This window comes from Bos indicus, chromosome 1 (assembly GCF_029378745.1).
Source record: "Bos indicus isolate NIAB-ARS_2022 breed Sahiwal x Tharparkar chromosome 1, NIAB-ARS_B.indTharparkar_mat_pri_1.0, whole genome shotgun sequence".
NCBI classification, from domain to species: domain Eukaryota; kingdom Metazoa; phylum Chordata; class Mammalia; order Artiodactyla; family Bovidae; genus Bos; species Bos indicus.
In genome coordinates, this window is record NC_091760.1 from 10,484,145 (window position 1) to 10,499,301 (window position 15,157).

Here is a 15,157-nt window from a genome sequence, read left to right on the forward strand (position 1 = left end):
GGCATTGATCCCCTTTAGGATGGACTGGTTGGATCTCCTTGCAGTCCAAGGGACTCTCAAGAGTCTTCTCCAACACCACAGTTCAAAAGCATCAATTCTTTGGCACTCAGCTTTCTTTATAGACCAACTCTCACATCTATACATGATCACTGGAAAAACCATAGCTTTGACTAGACAGACCTTTGTTGGCAAAGTAATGTCTCTGCTTCTTAATATGCTGTCTAGGTTGGTCATAGCTTTTCTTTCAAGGAGTAAGTGTCTTTTAATTTCATGGCTGCAGTCACCATCTGCAGTGATTTTGGAGCCCCCCAGTGTTTCCCCATCTATTTGCCATGAAGTGATGGGATCGGATGCCATGATCTTAGTTTTTTGAATGTTGAGTTTTAAGCCAACTTTTTCACTCTCCTCTTTCACTTTCATCAAGAGGCTATTTAGTTCCTTTTTGCTTTCTGCCATAAGGGTGGGGTCATCTGCTTATCTGAGGTTACTGAAATTTCTCCTGGCAATACTGATTCCAGTTTGTACTTCATCCAGCCTGGCATTTCGCATGATGTACTCTGCATAGAAGTTAAATAAGCAGGATGACAATATACAGCCTTGATGTACTCCTTTCCCTACTTGGAACCAAGTCTGTTGTTCCATGTCGTTTCAGCTGTTGCTTCTTGACCTGTATACAGATTTCTCAGGAGGCAGGTAAAGTGGTCCAGTATTCCCATCTCCTGAAGAATTTCCACAGTTTGTTGTGATCTATACAGTCAATGAAGGGGACGACAGAGGATGAGATGGCTGGATGGCATCACTGACTCGATGCACGTGAATCTGGGTGAACTCTGGGAGTTGGTGATGGACAGGGAGGCCTGGCGTGCTGCGATTCATGGGGTCGCAAAGAGTCAGACACAACTGAGAGACTGAACTGAACTGATACAGTCAAAGGCTTTGGCGTAATCAATAAAGCAGATGTTTTCCTGGAATTCTCTTGTTTTTTCTCTGAGCCAGTGGATGTTGGCAATTTGATCTCTGGTTCCTCTGTCTTTTGTAAATCCAGCTGGACCATTTGGAAGTTCTTGGTTCATGTACTATTGAAGCCTGGCTTGGAAAATTTTGAGCGTTACTTTGCTAGTATGTGAGATGAGTGCAACTGTGTAGTACTTTGAGCTTTCTTTGACATTGCCTTCCTTTGGGATTGGAATGAAAGCCGACCTTTTCCAGTCTTGTGGCCACTGCTGAGTTTTCCAAATTTGCTGGCATATTGAGTGCAGCACTTTCACGGCATCATCTTTCAGGATTTGGAATAGCTCCACTGGAATTCCATCACCTCCACAGTTCACAGTGGTGCTTCCTAAGCCCCACTTGAATTCTCATTCCAGGATGTCTGGCTCTAGGTGAGTGATCACACCATCATGATTATCTGGGTCGTAAAAATCTTTTTTGTATGGTTCTTCTGTGTATTCTTGCCACCTCTTCTTAATATTTTCTGCTTCTCTTAGGTCCATACCATTTCTGTCCTTTATTGTGCCCATCTTTGCATGAAATGTTCCTTTGGTGTTTCTAATTTTCTTAAAGAGTTCTCTAGTCTTTCCCATTCTATTGTTTTCCTCTATATCTTTGCATTGATCACTGAGGAAGCCTTTCTTATCTCTCCTTGCTTTTCTTTGGAACTCTGCATTCAGATGCTTATATCTTTCCTTTCCTCCTTTGCCTTTAGCTTTTCTTCTTTTCTCAGCTGTTTGTAAGGCCTTCTCAGGCAAACATGTTGCCTTTTTGCATTTCTTTTCCTTGGGAATGGTGTTGGTCACTGACTCCTGTATAATGTCACAAACCTCTGTCCGTAGTTCTTCAGGCATTCTGTCTATCAGATCTAATCCCTTTGATTCTGTTTGTCACTTCCACTGTATAATCTTAAGGGATTTGATTTACGTCATACCTGAATGGTCTAGTGGTTTTCCCTACTTTCTTCAATTTAAGTCTGAATTTGGCCGTAAGGGTTTCGTGATCTGAGCCACAGTCAGCTCCTGGTCTTGTTTTTGCTGACTCCATCTTTGGCTGCAAAGAATATAAGCAATCTGATTTCAGTGTTGACCATCTGGTGATGTCCACATATAGAGTCTCTTGTGTTGTTGGAAAAGGGTGTTTGCTATGACCAGTGTTTTTTCTTGGCAAAACTCTGTTAGCCTTTGCCCTGCTTCATTCTGTACTCCGAGGCCAAACTTGCCTGTTATTCCAGGTATCTCTTGACTTCCTAGTTTTGCATTCTAAACTTACAAAGAAATATAAAAGAAAACAAAATTTTGAGTAAAGTGTACATCTGGGTAAGACCAGAGGTATAATATTGGCATCTAAAATTTCCCTCCCAGGACTAAATGAATAGAAAAAAAAAAAAAGTTAAAGAAATGGAAAATCTACATTGGCATAGGAAATGACGAAAGCATACCAATGACATGCAATGAAATTAGAGGTATATCTAGTCGATATAATCCAATTGGGGCTAGATTAAAAGATTTGCCTTAAAGCCAATTCCTAACTCTCTCTCCCAAGAAAGCAAAGGAGTGAAAAGACCAGTGGGATATCTGGTCAGAACCGCGGCACTTCCTAAAACATGGAGAGAAGGCTGGAGATGAGAGTGGCTGACAATGTAGTGGAGGAAAATGTAGTGGATCTTTTCCTCATCGTGGATCCAAACAATCAGAAAGGGATGTCATGTGAGGTCAACTGTGGCCGTGGCAATCACAGTCAGTGGCAACAAGACTGTTTCCTGATATGGTAGAACCTCATCTGACAACAAAGGTCACCATTGATTGCCCCAGGAGGGAAGAAGACAGAACCTCAGTATAAAATAAAAATGTTCCCTGGCCTTGTGCCAGATGCCCTAACTGCTCAAGCTTCCAGCTTCCTCTCTATTTCAAGTTATAGACTCACAGAATTGGTCATAAAAACTTACATTAATGGGTGTTCACAAAAAGACTGACACCAGAATACAGCAATGTTATTCATAACAGTCCCCAACAGGAAACAGCCTTAAGTGCTCATCAAATGAAAATAGATAAAGAAATGTGTTATATTCATCCAATAAAATGAAGTTCATTGAATGAATATTGAGAAGAAAAATATGAACACATCCAGCATGGAAGCATAAATGAAAATATAAGCTTTATCTTACAAAAATGTACAAGCCAAAGGATGCATTTTTATGAGAATATCCATTTTTATGAGGTTCAAGGGCAAGAAAAACTAACCGAGGGTGATAGATATCAGAACAATGATTGTCTATGGGGAATCGCCTGAATAGGAGTATGAGAGAATTTGGGAGGTGACGGTAATGTGTTATGTCATGCTATTTACAAGGGTAGGTCCATTTGTCAAAATTCATTGAATTTAATCCTTAATATATGTGCATTTCACAATATGTAAATTTCACCTCAATTAAAAAAAATTACCTAAATACTATAACTCAATTTTATACCTTTCATTGCTTTAAAAATCCATGTGTGGCAACCCTCTAGTAAAATGATATTTATTAAATAGCATGTATTTTACTGTGTGCTTAAGTTTACCTTATTGATCTCATATCCTTATTTTTATTGGATAAATTTCTTCTTTATTTTATTCTGGTGTGTGTGGAACTAAAGGGATGATTCTGGATCCATTTTATGATAACAGACTCTTTTCCCTTTTGTTTTTCCAAAAGCAACTCTTTTATCCTTTAATCTGAGTTAGAAACACACTACAGGGAAATTACCAAATGAACAAAAGTGGCTTTTTTGTTGACTGCACCTATCTAAAACAAGGCTGCTTCCTTTGGGCTAGACTAAAATCACAAGATAAGAATTATTAATTTAACTGCTTCAGTGAATTTTCATGAAATGAATTTTTAATAAACTTAGGAAGAAAAAGAATCTCTATTTTATCTTATTATTATCTTATTCTTGGCATTCTAAGAGACCCACTTATATGGTGACTTCACCCTAAAGAAAAGAGCAAAGTAATAATTTCAATCCTATCAACCTCAAGATAAATGAAGGAAAAAGTTCTTTATTTCTTGCTCTCATTTTATCATATTAAAAATTTTGCCCATCTTGATATCACTCTGGTAACAAATCCTGCAAGATACACATCTTCTAAAAGTAGATATCAAGAGAAAAAAATTTATGGAAAGAAGAGATATGAATCATACTTATTGAATTTTTAGGTTTTAAGGAAAATATGTCAGCAAAAATTGCCTAAAAGATCTAATATGGTAAGACTAAACAATACCATGAAAGTTTTTCTAACCTTTATTTAGTTTTTCTGGGTCCGTTTCTAAAATATCTATAAAGTGAAAGGTACAGTTACTACTGACTCGTCCCTCTCTGTCGCCCCAACATTCAATCAATTGCTATTTCCTATAAACATATTTTTGATACCTTCCAGTATTCACCCCCTCTGTCCATCCCCAAAGTTGTCACCTAGTTCAGGTCCACTTTCCTTCTCCCTGAGATTAATTTAAAACTTCCTAGTTGGTCTCCGCAGTTCTAATTCTCTTAGGGCTACAGCGCTAATTTGCTAAACCCTATGTCTTAGTCCATTCGGGCTGAGATAAAAGAACACAGACTGGGTGGCTTATAGACAACAGGAATTTCTTTCGCACAGTTATGGAGGCTGGAAAGTCAAAATCTGGCTGCCAGAAGATCCGCTGTCTGGTGAGGTCCCACTTCCTGGTTCACGGAGGGCAGCAGCCACCTTTTTGCTGAATCTCTACCTAGTGAAAGGGGTGAGGAATCATTAGGATCTCTTATACGGACACCAACGCCATTCTGAGGGCTCTTTGTTCATAACCGAATCCCCTCCCAAAGGTCCTACCTCCAATATTCCAACACATTAGTTTGGGAGAGACGCAAATCTTCAATCTGGAGCACATCGACAGGCCAGCACTGAACTCATTTTCCTGCTCAAAAATCTTCAGAAGTTCCTCTACTGGTCAACAAACTTCATCTAGTCTCCTACGACAGAAGCGCAATTGGCCCAAATTTACCCAACCACCTCCACACATCCAAAACCTTAAAACTCGTAATTAGAAAAGTAATCTATTCTGGCCATTAAAAAGTCAAAGTACAGAGCTATGTAAAGAGACATGATAGAGTGAGTGGTTTTCCCCTCTCTTTCACCCCTGTTTAAAGTGGCTGTGGTTGTCACGACTTCGTGTCTGACTCTTTGTGACCACATGGACTGCCACACAACAGGCTTCCCTGTCCTTCACTATCTCGGGGAGTTTAATCAAATTCATGTTGGACAGTAATTTGAAGTAGAGGATTTCTTTGGCAAAAACAACTAATTCAGCAACATAGTTTCATATAAAGTTATTTGTATGAAGTACAATAATTGTTTTTCATACAAAGTTAAAAAGCGCATTATAGTTCACCCTGGCCACTTGCCCAGTCCCCATCTCTTTGAGAGAGATAAGCATCATCTAAATTATTTCATCTAATTGATGATTGTCATTTATGACTTAATTGCTATTTATGTCTCAGGTATTCCTTTGAAAAAGCTGCATGGATTCATTACATATTCTAATACATTGTCTATAGATTATAAGATAAAGTCAAGCATGTATCTATTGATACTTTTTAAGTTGATCTGTCTTTATATTCAGAAATATCTCTTAATAGTAGGCTTCCCTGGGTGGCTCAGATGGTAAAGAATCTGCCTGCAGTGCAGGAGACCTGTGTTTTGATCCCTGGGTCAGGAAGATCCCCTGGAGAAAGAAATGGGAACCCACTCCAGTATTCTTGCCTGGAGAATTTTGTGGACAAAGAAGTCTGACAGGCTACAGTCCATGGGGTCATAAGGAGTCAAACACAACTGAGTAACTATCACTCACACACTCATGTCCATTGAGTCAGTGATGCCATCCAACCATCTCATCCTCTGTCTCCCCCTTCTTCTCCTGTCCTCAATCTTTCTCAGCATCAGGATATTTTCCCATGAGTCAGCTTTTTGCATCAGGTGGCCAAAGTATTGGAGCTGTAGCTTCAGTGTCAGTCCTTTCAGTGAATATTCAGTTTGATTTCCTTGAGGATTGAGTGGTTGGATCTCCTTGCCGTCTGAGGTTAAGTGATTAGCTGCTGTTAACATTTCAGTACGTATTATTCCACATTTTCATAAACAAAATAATACCAGAATATTGTATAGGGATTAAAATATAAACGTAGATTTACATTTGGGAACTTTCCCATTTTCCCATATAAATTTGTTACATAAATACTTGTTCAATCACTTGTGATATACCTTATTCTTTATTCTATTAATAGATTATGGCATAATTTAATTGGTTTTGTTAGTGAACATTTGGACTGCTTCCATTTTTAACACTTTAATACAATACTAGATTGAGTATCTTTGGAGAAGGCAATGGCAACCCACTCCAGTACTCTTGCCTGGAAAATCCCATGGGCGGAGGAGCCTGGTAGGCTGCAGTCCATGGGGTCTCTAGGAGTCGGACACGACTGAGCGACTTCACTTTCACTTTTCACTTTCATGCATTGGAGAAGGAAATGGCAACCCACTCCAGTGTTCTTGCCTGGAGAATCCCAGGGACGGGGGAGCCTGGTGGGCTGCCGTCTATGGGGTCGCACAGAGTCGGACATGACTGAAGTGACCTAGCAGCAGCAGCAGATTGAGTATCTTAGTATCTATATCTTAAACGCATCAGTGTAAAATTATTTGTAGAGAAATTTTCTCAAAGTGAAATACTTTAATCGAATGCCATGCTTATGTTTATTTTGAAAAATATCACCTAATTCATCTTTTAAACAACCTGCACCAATTTACGCCTATTTTCTACCTTCCACCTTGACAACAATGGTTAATATAAACTAATTTAATTTAATCTCTCTAATTGGAAAGGACTGGCATGTCGTCTTTAAGTTTCCATTTTAAATATCATGAGGAAATTTGAGTATCTTTGCTAATATCAATAGGTCATTAAATGACTTTTTTGAACTGCTTTTTAATAGTCTGCCAGAAGTTATGGAGTTGTCAGATTTTTTATTTCTATGAATTTCTTGTCAGTTTATCAATGTCACTATTTTTATATCATGTCAGATACAAATAATTTTCCTCTTTGTGTGTGCGTTTACACTCAAATGATTTTTTGCTTGTTGTTTCCATAAAACTAGTTTCATGACATCAGATTTATTAATCATTAATTTATAGAAGTGGTTCTCAATCCAGTGTATATAGGAAGCAGATAGTGAGAGAGACTTAATTCTTAGGTAGGTTGATGAGGAGTCTGGAGCCCTTCAGGAGGAGAGAAAGGTGTTTTTTTCTACATCCCTTAGTCTTAGTCACATAAGACCATTTTTCTTATGCTCTGAGTTGTAATAGCAACAATCTGTTTCTTCTAAGACTAACTTTTTTAAAGCCCAGATCTAATGATCACACAACTAAACAACTCATTGTGGTCAAGGGTATGTTTTTCCTTAAGCTCTGTACTAATGATTATCTAACAACAATGCATCTTGCTTGAGGACTTGCTTTTCCTTCTTAACAGAAACTTTCCGATTTATCCTGTTATCTTAATATTTATGTTGTGGAAGTGGGTCTAGTAAGACCTTTCTGCTGTTAGTAACCAACTGAAAAATTATATAAGGCCTTGATAAGACTAGTGAGTGGGGCAGTCTCTGACCCCTTCTGATGCCTATGTCAGAAGCTTTCTTTATCCCTTTTTCACTGTAATAAATCTTTTGCCACATGAAGCTCTGAGTGACTGAAGCCATGTCTTTGGCCCCAAAATGAAATTCTCTCTTTCAGAGATCATGAATCCAACGCTGTTCACCATAAGTTATCAGGAGAATGGCTATAATGCAGGTTCCAAGAAAAGAAGAAATCAGGGTTATGCTAATTACATGAAATAACTGAAAACTTTCCATCTTTCTCTAGGTTCTGGAATAGTTTATATAGATTCAGAAAGATCTTCTCTTTAATGCTGAGAAATATTTTTCCTTTAAAATTCTTCAATACTGAGAAATAATTCTCTTATAAAAATATCTAGTCATTTTCTCATTGTGTATATTAGCTGTTTGACAAGTATCTCATTTTCTTTTATTTCTAAGTTATTTTTACTCCTATCTGATCTCGATATCAATAATTTGGATTTTTCTGAAAAAAACATATTTCATATATTTTAAATTTGTTTTCACAGTTTTGTCTTACTTTATTTTAATGTATAATGTTATATTTTATGTGTGTTTTAATGTGTGTGTTTATTTACTCTCATATCTTATCTGAATATAACTGAAATACAATACCACCATTTTGCATCCCCACATATACGAAATGAAAGTTCCAAAAGTTAGGGGTGAAAATGGACCTCTAAACTAGAGAAATAAATGACCCCATAAAAGTGGGGGCAGTTCCCCAGAGTGAAAGCATTTTAAGGTACTTCAATTGTTCAGAAAAAAAGGTAAAGATGATTAATATTATAAATTTTAAGCCAATATACAATTTCAAAACTTATTTCCTAAAATTTAAAAATGTATATACTTCAGATTATAAAAATAAGAAAAGAATAGAATAAAAAAATTTTACTAACCCAATCGAGGGCTAGAAAAAGAATAATAAATGCATGGAAAATCAAAGTAAAGAAAAAAAAAGGTAAGATGGTAAAAATAAGTGCAAATATATAAATAATTATAATAATACATATGGACTAAATGGCTTTTAAAAGCTAGATATTTTATTATTTACTCATTTATATTGAAGTATAGATGATGCACAATGTAGTACATATGTATATATGTATTTATATATATTCTTTTTCATCTTCTTTTCCCTGTGAACTATTATAAGATATTGAATATAGCTGCCTGTGTTATATAGTAGGTTCTTTTTTTTATTTTATATATAGTATTTTGTATCTGTTCATTGAAAACTCCCAGTTTATCCCTCGCTCCTACCTTTCCCCTTTGGTAACTTGTGAAAAGTTTTTTTTCTATGTCTGTGAGTCTACTTCTATTTTGTAAACAAATTCATTTGTATCATAAATTACACATACAGGTGATATCATATGATAATTGTCTTTCTGAGATATTTTAAGTATAATTTAAAAATCTAACTGTACACTATGAAACTCACATTTAGAATTTAATGACACAGAGAGGTTAAAAGAAATGATTCACCTATAATATCTGATAAAAATAAAGCGAGTAAATAAAGCTAACTCACAGTTGTAAAATTAATAAAGACCAAATTGCAGCTATAAACATGCACATATACTAAAACCTTTAAAATGCAGCAAATAAACTTTTACAAAATTAGCAAGAATATGTCAATCCACATAATAGGGATTTTACACAAGTCTCCTAGCAATTAATAACTCAAGAAAAAAAATACTGGTAAAGATACAGAACAGCATAATTAACAAATTACGTCATATAAGAAGTTGCATCTTATAATTACAGAATGTGCATGAAATTTTAAAACTGGACAGACAATTTAGAATTCAAAGCATATTTAAGCAAAGAAAAAACATTGCCATAATGTAGAACATGATATTGAATTTAAAATTCATAACAAAAAATAATGTGAGAAAATGTAAAACATTTTGAAATTACAAAACATAATTACACAAATTTTGAGTTGAGGAGAGTCATAGTAGCATTTATAAAATACTTCATAATGAAAAAAGTGAAAGTATTCTCAACAAAATTTGTGGAATTTAGGTAACTCAGGTCTTAGAAATGTATAATAATAAGTTTTTATAAAAATACAGAAAATTATCAACAGAACAATTGAAGAGATTAGAAAAAGAAGAACATGGAAACCTTAAATAAGTGTAAGAGCATAATTTCTTAAAAAATACAGAAGGAAAATAAGATCAATTCAGTAAACATTCCCAAACACTGTTTGAAACAGCTATTTTAATAAATATACTTCTAACAAAACTTCCTAAGAAAACAAAAACAAAGACACAAATAAACAATGAGGACTAAAAATAAAGCATTGAAAAAATAATACATTCAGCAATTTTATACTAATATATTGAAAATTTAAGTGAATTGTAATATTTCCTAAAAAATAAAACCTGTCAAATCTGGTTGATCACTTAAATAAATTATATTTTATCACTGTCAGCTTGAGTAGTAAGACAAGATGAAGAAATAATGATTAAATGAGAAAAAATCAAATCTCACAAAGATATGAATAGCTACATAGAAAAATATAAGACAAATAGAAAAATTGTTAGAAATAATAAGAATCAGTGAGTTTGCTGAAAATAAAAAATCTAACAAAAATTACTTGCCTCTCAGTTAATAACCAATACACATAAAAAAATACTTCTCATATTTGTAACAAATAATATAAGTTTTCTGGGAATAAGTGTAACAAACTCTTGAGTAGAGCAATATAGAAAATACTACAAAATTTTATTGAAAACATTTTTAAAACCTTGTAGATTAAACGGAAACATACAGTTGTGGAAAATAAGATGCAATATTGGATAAATTGAATACAGTTACAATAAATATTGTACAATTACTATTGTAATATAGTTACAATAAAAATTATAACAGGATTTTATATGATTTTTTAATCAGGTCAAATTTATACCATATGATACTGAAGAAATACTAATTTTGACTGGTCGAGAGGTGATTCCCTACTGAATAGCAAGGCTCACAGTGAAACTGTAGTTACTAGTATAGTATTGATATAATAATAAACAAATAGACTGATTGTACAAAATGAAAAAAATTGAGACTCACATAAATATTAATATTTAATGTAAGCCAGAGATGATATTAAAATGAGAAATGAAGAGGATGTAATGTGACCATTCAATATATGGTGTCTGGACAACAGATTATTGAAATGGAGCAAAATAAATTCCTATAATAGTTTACACAAATGCATGCATGAATATGCATGCTTCCCTAATGGCTCAGAAGGTAAAGAATCTGCCTGCAATGTGGCAGACTTGGGTTTGATCCCTGGGTGGGGAAGATCCCCTGGAGAAGGGAACGGCTACCCATTTCAGTATTCTTGCCTGAAGAATTCCATGGACAGAGGAGTCTGGCGGGCTGCCGTCCATGGGGTTGCAAAGAGTTGGACATAACTGAACAACTAACACACACATGCATGAATATTCACAATGCCCTTCCAGATGGATTAAGATTTAAAGTGAAAAACCAAGGTATGAAAATGTCTTAAAATATAAAAGAAGCCAAGATATGAGTGGATTATTTTTAAAAATGTGAAAAGACAAATTGTGAACTGTAAGGGATAAATTAGACTACATTAAAATTAAAATCTTCTATATATCAAAAGATGCCATTTAAAAAGCAAACCTGCAAGCCCACGGCATATTTGCAATGCATATAAATGACAAAAGTATTTAAATATAGTGTATCAAAAATTGAAAAATTAGTAAGAAAAGTACAAACAACCCATCAGAAAAAAATAGCTAAGCATGTGAAAAGAATATTCTGAAGTATGTGCTTGAAATTACGCTTAATTTTACAAAACTTTGAAAAACAAATTTGAGCAAGATTGAGATAACATGTGTGCTGATCAGATAAGCAAAGTTGAAAAAAGAAAAATAATCACAAATACCTTGTGAGCTCACTTACATGTAGAACCTAAAAATTTTAGAAAAAAGAAAAAAGCTCATTGATATAGAGAATAGATTGCTGGTTGACAGAGACTGGTAGTAGGGTGTGGGTGAAATTGGTGAAGGTAATCAAAGTTAAATATTTCCAGTTATAAAATAAATAAGTTATGGAAATCTAGTATGCAGCATAGTAGCTGATAATAATACTAATATAATACTGTATTGAATCTTTGAAATTTGCTAAGAGAGCAAATTTAAAAATTCTCATCATAAGAAAAGAAGTTATGTAAGTACATAGATGATGGAAACTAACGACTTATTGTGGTAATCATTTTACAATACACACAAATATTGAATCATTATTTTTTACACCCCAAATTCATAAGCTGTTGTATGTCAATTATACCTTAATTTTTTAAATGTTAAAGAAAATAAAAAGAAAAAAAATGTAATCATTGCAGCTATGCCAGACTGTGGAGAAACTGGGATCCTCATACACTCTTGATGGGAGACCAAATAGCCTCAGGCAGCTTGGCAAGCATTTTGGCAATATTTTATAATATGAAACATGTATATACCCTGCCCTATAGTCTAGCAATTCTACCTTAGGTTATATGACCTAGAGAAAGTGTGACACCTATGCATAAGGATTATGAAATTGTTCATTGTGTCACCATTTCTAGCAAGCAAACAGAAACTAGAACTCAATATTTCACCAGCAGATAAATTAATAAATAGGTTAGGATGTGTTCACACAATAAAATAAAGTAAAATAGCAATTAAAAACACATGAACTGTAATGATAACTATTGATGCAGGTCACTGTCAAAAGGTAATCACACCCTCCTAGGGAGAAGGCAATGGCACCCCACTCCAGTACTCTTGCCTGGAAAATCCCATGGACGGAGGAGCCTGGTAAGCCCCAGTCCATGGGGTCCCTAGGAGTCGGACACGACTGAGTGACTTCTCTTTCATGGATTGGAGAAGGAAATGGCAACCCACTCCAGTATTCTTGCCTGGAGAATCCCAGGGACAGAGGAGCCTGGTGGGCTGCCATCTATGGGGTCGCACAGAGTTGGACATGACTGAAGCGACTTAGCAGCAGCAGCAGCAAAGTTAATAATCATTATTTCAAGGTTAGTATTTTGTGAGATATTATTTCACCACTTCTGAACCTAATAACAACGTGGGTTGGTATCAGCCAAATATATTGAACTGGTGATTTACCTCTAAGAATGAGGCAGAGAGGAAAATTCCACATGCATACGTTCTACTTTTCAATTTTATTTTGAAGTCTTAAATATCAAAGTCCCCTAACAGAGCATTACTAAAACTTTGGCATGCAGTTGAATGCTTACTGATAAAATTTTAACAGGAGATGATCTGAATTACTTCCATGTCATTAGCATTCTCTTTGCTTCTGTAATGATTCTGCATAATTTTATGTGCAGTAGCACAATTGCATAGACTATAAATACAAATTGATAAGGAAATGCACTATAGAAAAAGTCTGCTATTTCCAATGAACAAGACTATGGTTATTTTTCAAGCTGGAAACACACTTATTAAAAATGTAGCATATAAAGTAATGATTTTTCTTTTCTGTTATACAATATCATATTCAGAAACAATGAAAAACTAAAATGATTATTTAAGATGGAAAAAGCAGGATAATTGGCACAGCGTCTTCCTTCTAGGGGTTTCTACTGCCAGATGTACTTTTAGCTTGGAGCTTTAATAAGCATGAAAGGTCATTAATCCAAGGTCATAATAGCAAACTTCCATGGGAGAATAATCAGTCATGTAGAAATTATTTAAATGATCACAGAAGCACACGCCAATTTAGCTTGGTGTTTTGCATGATCCCTGTTGACCACTTTTCTACATATGATAGCAATATTTTCAGAAAGTTCACCTTTGGAGGAGGGGAGAAATATTTTATTTTTCAAACTCTTGTTAGGTAAAAACAATAATGAGGGAATCACCAAGATTATCGCTAGCCACACACAACTCCTGAAAGTTGTGAGCCTCCCTTAGTTTAAAAAGCTTAAGCTCGAGATTGTTTTACTCCATTTAGTGTTATATTGTGGAGAATTTGGCTCTGTATATATTTTAAAATTGTCCCTTATTCAGTTCAGTTCAGTCGCTCAATTGTGTCCAACTCTTTGCGACCCCATGAATTGCAGCATGCCAGGCCTCCCTGTCCATCACCAACTCCCGGAGTTCACTCAGACTCACGTCCATCGAGTCAGTGATGCTATCCAGCCATCTCATCCTGTCGTCCCCTTCTCCTCCTGCCCCCAATCCCTCCCAGCATCAGAGTCTTTTCCAATGAGTCAACTCTTCTCATGAGATGGCCAAAGTACTGGAGTTTCAGCTTTAGCATCATTCCTTCCAAAGAACACCCAGGACTGATCTCCTTCAGAATGGACTGGTTGGATCTCCTTGCAGTCCAATGGACTCTCAAGATTCTTCTCCAAAACCACAGTTCAAAAGCATCAGTTAGCTTTCTTCACAGTCCAACTCTCACATCCATATATGACTACTGGAAAAACCATAGCCTTGACTAGATGGACCTTTGTTGGCAAAGTAATGTCTCTGCTTTTCAATATGCTATCTAGGTTGGTCATAACTTTCCTTCCAAGGAGTAAGCATCTTTTAATTTCATGGCTGCAGTCACCATCTGCAGTGATTTTGGAGCCCCAAAAATAAACTCTGACACTGTTTGCACTGTTTCCCCATCTATTTCCCATGAAGTGATGGGACCAGATTCCGCGATCTTAGTTTTCTGAATGTTGAGCTTTAAGCCAACTTTTTCACTCTCTTCTTTCACTTTCATCAAGAGGCTCTTTAGTTCTTCATTTTCTGCCATAAGGGTGGTGTCATCTGCATATCTTAGGTTATTGATATTTCTCCCGGCAATCTTGATTTCAGCTTGTGCTTCATCCAGCCCACCATTTCTCATGATGTACTCTGCATATAAGTTAAATAAGTAGGGTTATTTAAACAATATACAGCTTTGACATACTCCTTTTCCTATTTGGAACCAGTCTGTTGTTCCACGTCCAGTTCTAACTGTTGCTTCCTGGCCTGCATACAGGTTTCTCAAGAGGCAGGTCAGGTGGTCTGGTATTCCCATCTCTTTCAGAATTTTCCACAGTTTATTGTGATCCACACAATCAAAGGCTTTGGCATAGTCAATAAAGCAGAAATAGATGTTTTTCTGGAACTTTCTTGCTTTTTCCACCATCCAGCAGATGTTGGCAATTTGACCTCTGGTTCCTCTGCTTTTTCTAAAACCAGCTTGAACATCTGGAAGTTCACGATTCATGTACTGTTGAAGCCTGGCTTGGAGAATTTTGAGCATTACTTACTAGTGTGTGAGATAAGTGCAACTGTGTGGTAGTTTGAACATTCTTTGGCATTGTCTTTCTTTGGGACTGGAATGAAAATTGACCTTTTCCAGTCCTGTGGCCACTGCTGCATTTTCCAAGTTTGTTGACATATTGAGTGTAGCACTTTCACAGTATCATCTCTTACAATTTGAAATAGCTCAACTGAAATTCCATCATC

The 15,157-nt window shown here is 35.6% G+C and overlaps 1 long non-coding RNA gene across 1 annotated transcript in view; it reads right to left on the bottom strand.

The window, feature by feature from the left end:
• Positions 1-4,275: 4,275 nt before the first annotated feature.
• The window catches only part of LOC139178058 (uncharacterized), a 42,288-nt gene continuing 31,406 nt past the window's right edge, over positions 4,276-15,157 (bottom strand). Inside the window, exons 2-3 of the long non-coding RNA XR_011562510.1 lie at positions 4,837-4,976; positions 4,276-4,735 (exon numbers count right to left, since the gene is read on the bottom strand). This is a non-coding gene — a long non-coding RNA (uncharacterized lncRNA). The remainder of the gene's footprint in view (positions 4,736-4,836; positions 4,977-15,157) is intronic.